The sequence below is a fragment of the Suncus etruscus genome, chromosome 18 (assembly GCF_024139225.1).
Source record: "Suncus etruscus isolate mSunEtr1 chromosome 18, mSunEtr1.pri.cur, whole genome shotgun sequence".
Taxonomy (NCBI): domain Eukaryota; kingdom Metazoa; phylum Chordata; class Mammalia; order Eulipotyphla; family Soricidae; genus Suncus; species Suncus etruscus.
In genome coordinates this window covers 1,118,561-1,128,578 of record NC_064865.1, presented here as the reverse complement: position 1 = coordinate 1,128,578, position 10,018 = coordinate 1,118,561, and positions in this window count along the sequence as shown.

Here is a 10,018-nt window from a genome sequence, read left to right as displayed (position 1 = left end):
CACCCGGCGGTGCTCAGGGGTTACTCCTGGCCCTGCTCAGAAATAGCTCCTGGCAGGCACAGGGGACCATATGGGACACGGGGATTCGAATCAACCACCTTTGGTCCTGGATCGGCTGCTTGCAAGGCAAACGCTGCTGTGCTATCTCTCCGAGCCCCTACCAGTTTTTTTTTTCGGGCCACACCCGTTTGATGCTCAGAGGTTACTCCTGGCTAAGCGCTCAGCAATTGCCCCTGGCTTGGGGGGACCATATGGGACACCTGGCGATCGAACCGGGGTCGATCCTTGGCTAGCGCTTGCAAGGGAGACACCTTACCTCTAGTGCCACCTCACCGGCCCCCCAATTTGAAGATTCTTATGTTACTTCTGGATCTAGAAAAGATCTGAGGACAAAATGGATCATCTCAAGAACATTGAGGGCCAGGGTTGTGGCTCCATGGTAAAGCCCGTGCTTGCTTTTATGGGAACCTTGATACTGTTCCCGAAACGGCAGAAAAAACAGAAGGGGAAAAACACCAGCAAACGTGATTGACATGAATACAAATAAATTTGCTTGATGGTAGGAGAATACATTTAAAAATTCCTTTACCTCCCCTACTTTGCTCCTCCAATAATCTAGATTTTATTTATTTATTTATTTATTTATTTGTTTATTTATTTTTGCCCTCAGGGGTTACTCCTGGCTCTACGCTCAGAAATAGCTCCTGGCAGGCTCAGGGGACCATATGGGATGCCGGGATTCAAACCACTGTCCTGCGTGCAAGGCAAATGCCCTGCCTCCATGCTATCTCTCCGGCCCCTGATCTTTTTTTTTTTTAACTAAATGAACTATTTTATTAGATTATATTAAGTAAATTATTATTAAAATTTTTATGTCTTTTCAGCTGTTATCATCAAAAGAGATGACAGCTCATATTTTAATCTCCCCCCACCCCATTTTGGACCACACACAACTATGTTACCCTTTTTGGGGGGGGGGCACATATGGAGGTGCTCAGGGGTTACCTCTGGCTCTGCATCCAGAAATTACTCCTGGTCAGGGCCAAAGTGATAGCACAGCAGTAGGGCGTTTGCCTTGCTTGCTGCTGTCCCCTGAGCCTGCCAGGAGTGATTTCTGAGTTTAGAGCTGGAATAACCCTCGAAAACCCCTGGGGGTGGCTCAAAAACAGAAAAACAAGTCACTCCTGACAGACTCATGGGATGCTTGGGATCAAACCCAGGTCAGCTGTGTGCAAGGCCCTTGCTATTGTTACAGCCCCAACTCATGACTCTATTCTTGGGAGTTGTTCCTGGTGTTGCTTGGGACCATGTTGTCGGGAACTGAATCCAGAAATTCTTAATGTAGAGCATACGCTGTCATGGCATACATACGTATGCCGTCCCATCTCGCTGTCCCCTCATCTTCAGTCTTTATGAAAAAGGGAGCCTGTTCATTTGATACAGTCATGACCTCCAAAACGAGTCTGTTCAATTTTGTTGCAGTGATTAGTAGCTGAATTCTAACAAATGTAAATCATTTGTGGGATCCTTTATGTCCCCCCTTAAGTGATTCTTAAAGCTACGAAATATAACTCCTTATTAAAGCTGATTGTAATAATTAAAAACACTTTGCTTTCATAAGGATGAGAAGATTACAAATTATTTGGAAAGCATTCTTTCTAGTCATACATTATTGTTTCTGAGACCCGGGCAGTTTTTAAAGACTGTCGTGCTCTTCCTTTGCCATTTACATGTTAATAGAAGTGAACAGTAAGGCGCACTTTTCTGAGATTTTCAGGCTTGTTTTCATTATATGTCAAGTTGTAAACAGCATTCTGTGACAGGTATTTTCTCTCTTTGTCTTCTATTGAGCTAATTAGTAATTTACACTCTGGTAGCATCTCTTCCAGCTTGTGTGTGTGAAAATGTTGCCACTCTGTGCCTTCCCTGCAGCCTGGGCTGGCAAATGATTAGGGGCAGATGTTGGTTAGTCCATCGAATCAGGGATAAAATCAATTTTGTGTGCTGCTGTTCTTAGAAATGTGCTGGTGTTGGGGCCAGAGAGATAGCATGGAGGTAAGGCATTTGCCTTTCATGCAGAAGGTCGTCAGTTCAAATCCCAGCGTTCCATATGGTCCCCCGTGTCTGCCAGGAGCAATTTCTGAGCATGGAGCCAGGAGTATCCCCTGAGCACTGCCGGGTGTGACCCAAAACCCACACACACAAAAAAAGGCAAAACAAAGAAATGTGCTGGTGTCTAGTCCCTATCGATGTATAGCGCCCCTCCCCCCACACCGTTCAAATCGGATGAAGTGACCAGTAATCCGGGGCTGCTAACCTTGATTCAACTTTAGATTGCTAGAAAGCAATCTAAATCTGTCTCCCACCCCCACCCCAACACTGGGATTTGGAAGGATTAGTGGGGCAGGCTGGCACACAGTAGAAAGCCAGGGAAGCTGGTCTTCCCTATCACCTCCACCTGCCCATGAAAATGCAGAGCTTCTTGCCATTCATTGTCTTTAGAACTCAAGTGGTTCTCTTGTTGGGCAAGTTCTGAAAGGAGTGTGAGTAGGGCTGTTGCCAGTGAATTGAAGATGCCTTTATGTGACATTTATATCCCTTCAAGGGAATAAGCTCTACCTTTCAGAATGCTGCTGAGAGTGACCAAAAGATAATGTACAGCTTGGCTTAGCACTTTGTCACATTGGTGTTCTGCTCTTTCCTGCTCCTCCTTTATCTCTCTTAGTATTAGATGTGGGAGAAATGATGCATAGTCGTATCTGTCATGTGCTCACTTGCACAGACTAAGTGGTCATATTAAAGTAGCAGGAGTGAGCCAGAGCGATCTTACAGTTGTAAGACATATGCCTTGCAAATGGCCTACCTGGATTTAATACCCAGCACCCCACAGAGTCCCTTGAGCACTGCCAGGAGTGATGTCTAAGTGTAGAACCAGGAGTAACCTCTGAGCATCATCAGTGATAGCCCAGAAATTAGAGAGAGAAGAAAAAAGCACAGATGTGTTCAACAAAGAACACATATTTTCATTGAGAATTACAAGAAGTGTTTTTTAGGTTTTGTTTTATTTGTTTGTACATCAAAATTTTCATTTGTGATGTGAGAGACAGATTTCTTCCATCCCTAAAATGAATCACCTCCTGCCCTGAATAAAATTAGGCAGAGTCTCCCTTCTCCAGGGGAAGAATGAGAAGGGCAGGTGCCGCAGTCTTCAGTCTATGGATCTGTCCTCCCTTTCTCAACAGAGTGTACTTGCGCCCCCCCTCCTCACTACTCTCTTGTCTCATCATCCCTTTTTCAAAGGCCTTCACATTAAACCACAAAAATAAAAAAGCAAGCTGGAGAGATAGCATGGAGATAGGGCGTTTGCCTTACATGCAGAAGCATGGTGGTTTGAATCACAGCATCCCATATGGTCCCCAATCCTTCCAGGAGTGATTTCTGAGTAAAGAGCTAGGAGTAACCCCTAAGTGCTGCTGGTGTGACCCAAAAAAAAAAAATCACCTCAAATATGTAGGGCAAGGGTTCTGGTTGGGATATGAAGCTAAAAGGGCACCAATTGGAGGAATCACCCCTGTTTCTGCTGCAGGGCCTCTTCCTTTGCTGCATCTTGTAGCAGCTGTATGTCAACTTCATCTGCTGGCAACTGCACGGACTGGACCACCAAACCCCAGATGAAGCAGTTCTTCACAGATAATGTGGGGGTATTTCTCAGGGGCTGTCACACAGATGTCAGTTTGATATTGAGATACTGGTCCACAGAATGGAGCGTTCCACAGATGCATGATGCTTACGCCACGGAATCTTACATCTGTAAAAGGAGGTGGGTGTGAGGAAAGGGGGGAGGTTGGGAAATGGGCCAGAAGCAGGGATGCGCTTTCACCAGAGAATTACAGGAAGCTTTGATGGGAATTTACTTATTTGTCAGTTTTGAGCTTAAGCCTTTCTTTTATAAAGTACTTTCTAGTTTCTTTTTGGATCATATTCAGCTGTGCTCAGGGGTCACTACTAGTTCTGTCTCAGGCATCACTGCCAGGGATCGAACCTGGGTCGGCAATGTACAAGACAAGTGTACTTTTGTTCTAACCCTTGAGTTTATACCTTTCTAGAATGTTAGATAATTTGTGGTCCTTATTTTTGTATCCTGGACACTGATTTATCAGCATCATAAGGTCAAAATCCCTGTTAGAGCTAGAGTTGCTCTGAAGTGCCACAAAGAAAGTCAAATATAAAAATGAATAGGTCTGCTAAGCCATCAGTAGTAATACTAGACACCTACCCTTGACAATGAATCAGTATTTACGTGTGTATGTTATATGTGTATATAAACATATATGTATATACAAACCCATACACACAGGAACATCTTATATAAGCATTAATAGAGGGGCACCTGTAATATAAGGGGTACTATTATTATTATCTATTATTATCACTTTATTTTCATAATCTACAATGACTTCAGCATTCTTATGAATTACCATTTGTTTATTTGTTTGTTTGTTTGTGTTGTTTTTGGGTTTGGGGCCACACCCAGTGACGCTGAGGGGTTACTCCTGGCGGTGCACTCAGAAATCTCTCCTGGCTTGGGGGGATCGAACTGAGGTCCATCTTAGGTTAGAACTTGCAAGGCAGACACCCTACCACTTGCGCCACCGTTCCAGTCCTGAATTATCATTTCTAACACCTTGCTTACTACCTTTTGTCATTTTTCTTTTGAGGTATTGGAGAATGAACCCATGCAGGATAATCTGTCACTGAAGCTACATTCTTCAGCCAGGACTTTTTTTGTTTTGTTTTGGTTTTGGTTTTTGGGTCACACCTGGCAGTGCTCAGGGGCTCCTCCTGACTCTATGCTCAGAAATCGTTCCTGGCAGGCTCAGGGGACCACATGGGATGCCGGGATTCAAACCACTGTCCTTCTGTGTGCAAGGCAAACGTCCTTCCTCCATCCTATCTCTTCGGCCCCAAGACTCCTTTTTTTTTTTTAATGTTCTGATATTACTAGTTACTATCTATTGTCATATTTATATTAGATATTCATGGCTAGAATAGATTCATGTCATTTAACATATGGATGAGATCAAAGTCATTCATAAGCAACATTTTTTGTTTGTTGTTATTTTTGGGCAATACCCAGTGACGCTTAGGGGGCCATATGGAATGCCAGGTATTGAACAGAGGTCTGTCCTGGGTCATCCGAGTCCAAGGCAAAGGCCCCACGCTGTGCTATTGCTCCTGCCCCCCTAAGCAACATTTTACATAAAAAGGCAAAATAACGATAGACAGATATCACACAGGGATTTGAGTACATAACAATGGAATTGAATTTGAAAGAAGCATTTCTAGAATGGAGTAAAAAGTAAAACTGTTGAAACAAAAAAAGAAAAAAAAAACCTTGAGCCAGAGGTAGCACAGTGTGTAGGGTGCTTGTCTTGCATGCAGCCAACCCAGATTTGATCCCTGGCATCCCATATGGACCCCTGAGCCCACCAGGAATGAATCCTGAGCACCACAGGTTTGGCTCCAAAACCAAAATAAATACATAAAAATGTAGAGTATGTGTAAGTACTATTCAGCCATAAGAAAGGATATCCTACCATTTTACACGTGGTTGGGTCTTCAATGTCTTATGCTATGTGAGATAAATCAGAAAAACAATAACTATTTTGTAGTGACTGTGTGGAATCTAAAAAGTCAAAACTGGGGCTGAAGCCATAGTTCAGCAGTAGGGCATTTGCCTTGCACTCGAATGACCCAGGACAGACTCGGGTTCAACCCCTAGAATCCCATCTGGTCCCCTGAGCCTGCAAGGAGCGATTTCTGAGTGCAGAGCCAGGAGTAACCCCTGAGTGCCTCTGGGTGTGCCCCCCCCCCCCCCAAAAATAGAAAACAACCAAAAAAAGGTCAAAACCCCTAATGGCATACATTTGTTGCTTGTTCTGGAGAAACCCATGGAGGGAGGAAAAGGGAGAGAGGGAGAGAGAGGGGTGTGTGTGTATGTGTGTGTGTCTCCCACTTCTCTAAATTTACTAAAAAGGGAAATATGTCCTATGTAGAGTGTGTGTGTGGTGTGGTATGTGTGTGTGTGTGTCTCCCACTTCTCTAAATTTACTAAAAAGGGGAGTATGTCCTATGTAGAGTGTGTGTGTGGTGTAGTGTGTGTGTGTGTGGTGTATGTGTGTCTCCCACTTCTCTAAATTTACTAAAGAGGGTAGTATGTCCTGTGTAGTTAGAGGACCCAGAGCCACTTGTGGCAGAACCAGCTCTGCGTGGGGTTGGCATTTGGCAGGGCTGCAGTGCTCTGGACTGACAGTGATGAGGGCCATCAGAGTGCTACAACCAGTGGCATACTGACACGATGCACTGCTAAGGGTCAGCCTCAGGCTCTTGGACGTGTTAGGCTATGCTTTATCACTAGAACTATCTCTTTGCTCTTTACTGGTGTACCTTTGTGAGTAAAGACCCACTGCTCTATGTAATGAATGTAGATATTATACTATAATAATGGAATGTGATAGATATTGTTACATGTCATATTGCAATAAAATTTATCAAAGTAGCATTGACCACTTAAATATGAGCCTGAGTGCCTCAGGGTGTGCCCCCCCAAATAAAGAAAAGGAAACTGAAATGTACAGATAGCATGGATTGAAAAACTGATATGCATTTCAAATGAAGGATATTGAAAGTGCTTTCATTAAAAAGATCAAATTCATTTGCTTTTGATATTATTGTCTCCGTGCTAAAATCCCAAAATAATCAAACATAATGAGTCCCCTCGTTTAAATTATGTGATGGTTTATTTGCTTGAATTTTTCCCCTTTGCAGTTCATCTTAGCCTTTTATAAATTGAAAACATATCTAAGTGATAAATTCAGTTATCCTACTTATTTGCAGAAAAGGAAAACTAACTCATTTTACTAATCAAACTGAAAATTAAGCAAGTTGATACTGGGTAATAGCATCTAGCATCTAGCCACTTCCCTCTGACTACAGAGGTTCTCTTTTTAGCATTGTTAAGGAGTTCTTAATGTTTTTTTATTTTTGTTGGATAGGAATCTAGCAGTGCTCAGGCCATTTCTGGTGTTGCTGAGAAAACCATGCTGAGGAGTCGTGCATGTAGAACTGTGCTTTGAACCATTTCCCCACCCATTTTTGTTTACAGCCAAAAATTCATGCCTGCCCATTAGGGACTGGTTAATAGCGTAGACAGATTCAGACTGCAAGCAGAAAATGAGTAAGCAGTCGAGACTGCAGTAGATCTCAGATTTATTTGCTGATGTAGGAAGCGTATTTTTGTTAATTTTGAACCACACTCTGATGCTCAGGGGCCACTATTCCAGAGACTTGGTAACCACCAGGGACACTCATGCTCTCTGGCCCTTAGAACTCTCACTAACTCTAGATTACATTTTGAGAGGACTTGGGCAAGATTTGGACCATATGTAGAGATACTCAGGGGCTATTGCTGGCCCTGCTCATGAATGCCCCCTTGTGGTGGTCTGGAGACCATCTGTGGGAGGGAGGATTCAGGCCAGCAAGATAGCAAGGTGTTTTACTTCCTCTATTATTTCTCCATTGTTAGACAGATCAGAGGATAATACAGGGGCAGAATACTTGCCTTGCATGTGACAGACCCAATTCAGTCCCCAGTACCACATACGGTGTCAATGTTCCCCCATCCCACACAACCAGCACTGTCAGGAGTAATTTCTAGCAATCAGGAGTAAGCACTGAACTATTTGCTTGAATTTTTATGGACTACAAGGTGTGGTTCATAAACCAAAAACCAACAAAAAAGCCTGAGAATGGAAGTAATAGAAAACATGTTCTTTATTTATTTATTTTTTTTTTTTTGGTTTTTGGTTTTTGGGCCTCACTCGGCGGTGCTCAGGGGTTACTCCTGGCTGTCTGCTCAGAAATAGCTCCTGGCAGGCACCGGGATTCGAACCAACCACCTTTGGTCCTGGATCGGCTGCTTGCAAGACAAACGCAGCTGTGCTATCTCTCTGGGCCAGAAAACATGTTCTTTTTTTTTTGTTTTTGGGCCACACCCGGTGACACTCAGGGGTTACCCCTGGCTATACGCTCAGAAGTTGCTCTTGGCTTGGGGGACCATATGGACACCGGGGGATCGAACCGCGGTCCGTCCAAGGCTAGCGCAGGCAAGGCAGGCACCTTACCTCTAGCGCCACTGCCCGGCCCCAGAAAACATGTTCTTGAAGAATTCTTCTGTCATAGTCACGAAGGAGGACATCACCCCAAGAAATTTGAGAAAGACATTTGTGGACTTTTGTAGATTTGGGTTTTTGGTTTTGGCTGGGAGAGGGGATTTGTTTTTTTGTTTTGTTTTGTTTTGTTTTTTGGTTTTTGGGCCACACCTGGCGGTGCTCAGGGGTGACTCCTGGCTGTCTTCTCAGAAATAGCTCCTGGCAGGCACGGGGGACCCTATGGGACACCGGGATTCGAACCAACCACCTTTGGTCCTGGATCGGCTGCTTGCAAGGCAAACACCGCTGTGCTATCTCTCCGGGCCCAGGGGATTTGTTTTTTGCTACACCTGCATTGCTCAGGGTTTAATCCTGGTGGGGCCCAGAGGACCATGTAGATGATGGGAATTGAACCCTGCTGCAAGACAATCACTTTAGCTCACTGTACCATCAGTCAAGTTTGGGAGTAGAAAATGAGTGCTGGGGCCGGGGTGGTGGCGCTAGAGGTAAGGTGCCTACCTTGCCTGCGCTAGCCTAGGACGGACCGCGGTTCGATCCCCTGGTGTCCCATATGGTCCCCCCAAGCCAGGAGCGACTTCTGAGCTCATGGCCAGGAGTAACCCCTGAGCATCACTGGGTGTGGCCCAAAAAACAAAAAAACAAAAAAAAAAGAAAAGAAAAGAAAAGAAAAGAAAATGAGTGCTATATGGTAAAAAGAGGAGGTTGCAATAGAGATTGAAGCCAATTGGGACTTTTAAGGGACCTGCATTTTGTATGGAAACATAAGAATAGTTTTTGGTTTACTTGGTTGTTAAATAAGGACCCAATAAAGACCAAAATAAGGACATGTAAAATGTTTAGAACAGTGACATGGTTATTGCTATTATTATTATTATTTTAAAGTCTGAATAAATTTTTCTTGTTATTTGAGGCAATGATTCTGTTGATGTCAGGTCTCTTAATTTTTACTTCCAAACTACTGCTGCATTTGGGGCCAGAACGATAGCACAGATAGGGTGTTTGCCTTGCTCACTGCCGACCTGGACAGACCCAGGTTAGATCCCTGGCATCCCATATGGTCCTCCAAGCCTGCCAGGAGTGATTTCTGAGCTTAGAGACAGGAGTAACCCCTGAGTACCTCAGGGTGTGGCCCAAAGAATAAACAAACAAAAAAACCCAAATTATGGGGCCGGAGGGTGGCACAGCGGTAGGGTGTTTGCCTTGCACGCACTAACATAGGACGGACCATGGTTCAGTTCCCCCGGCATCCCATATGGTCCCCCAAGCCAGGAGCAATTTCTGAGCACAGAGCCAGGAGTAACCCGTGAGTGTCACTGGGTATGGCGACAAACAAACAAAAATGAACAAACCCAAATTATTACTGAATGTAATTATTTCTATACATTCTAATTAGCTACTTTTCTTCTATGAAATTCTACTGATCATGTAGCTTGGGGTCTTTTCCCAGTATTGACAGTTGGCATTCCAACCATTTCTGTTCTTCACATTTGATCCTCCTACTCACAAACTGTCAAAATATGAAATACTAAAGAGTTAATATGTTAAAGCTTTAGATTGATGATGTCCTATAAGTTTTGGGTTCACTTGCCAGTATTGAATGTATATGATTAAACATGTAACAATGACAAAAGGGGGAACACATTCTTTTGGAAAAGATTTTTCGTGCCATGGGATATGGGATAGATCTTCACTTTGCACTGAATGTGTGAATCAGTTTTTGTTAGCAGTGCAGTGTAATGAGCATATTAGCTATAACACCTCCATTGGCAGCCAGTAGTCTGCTTGTG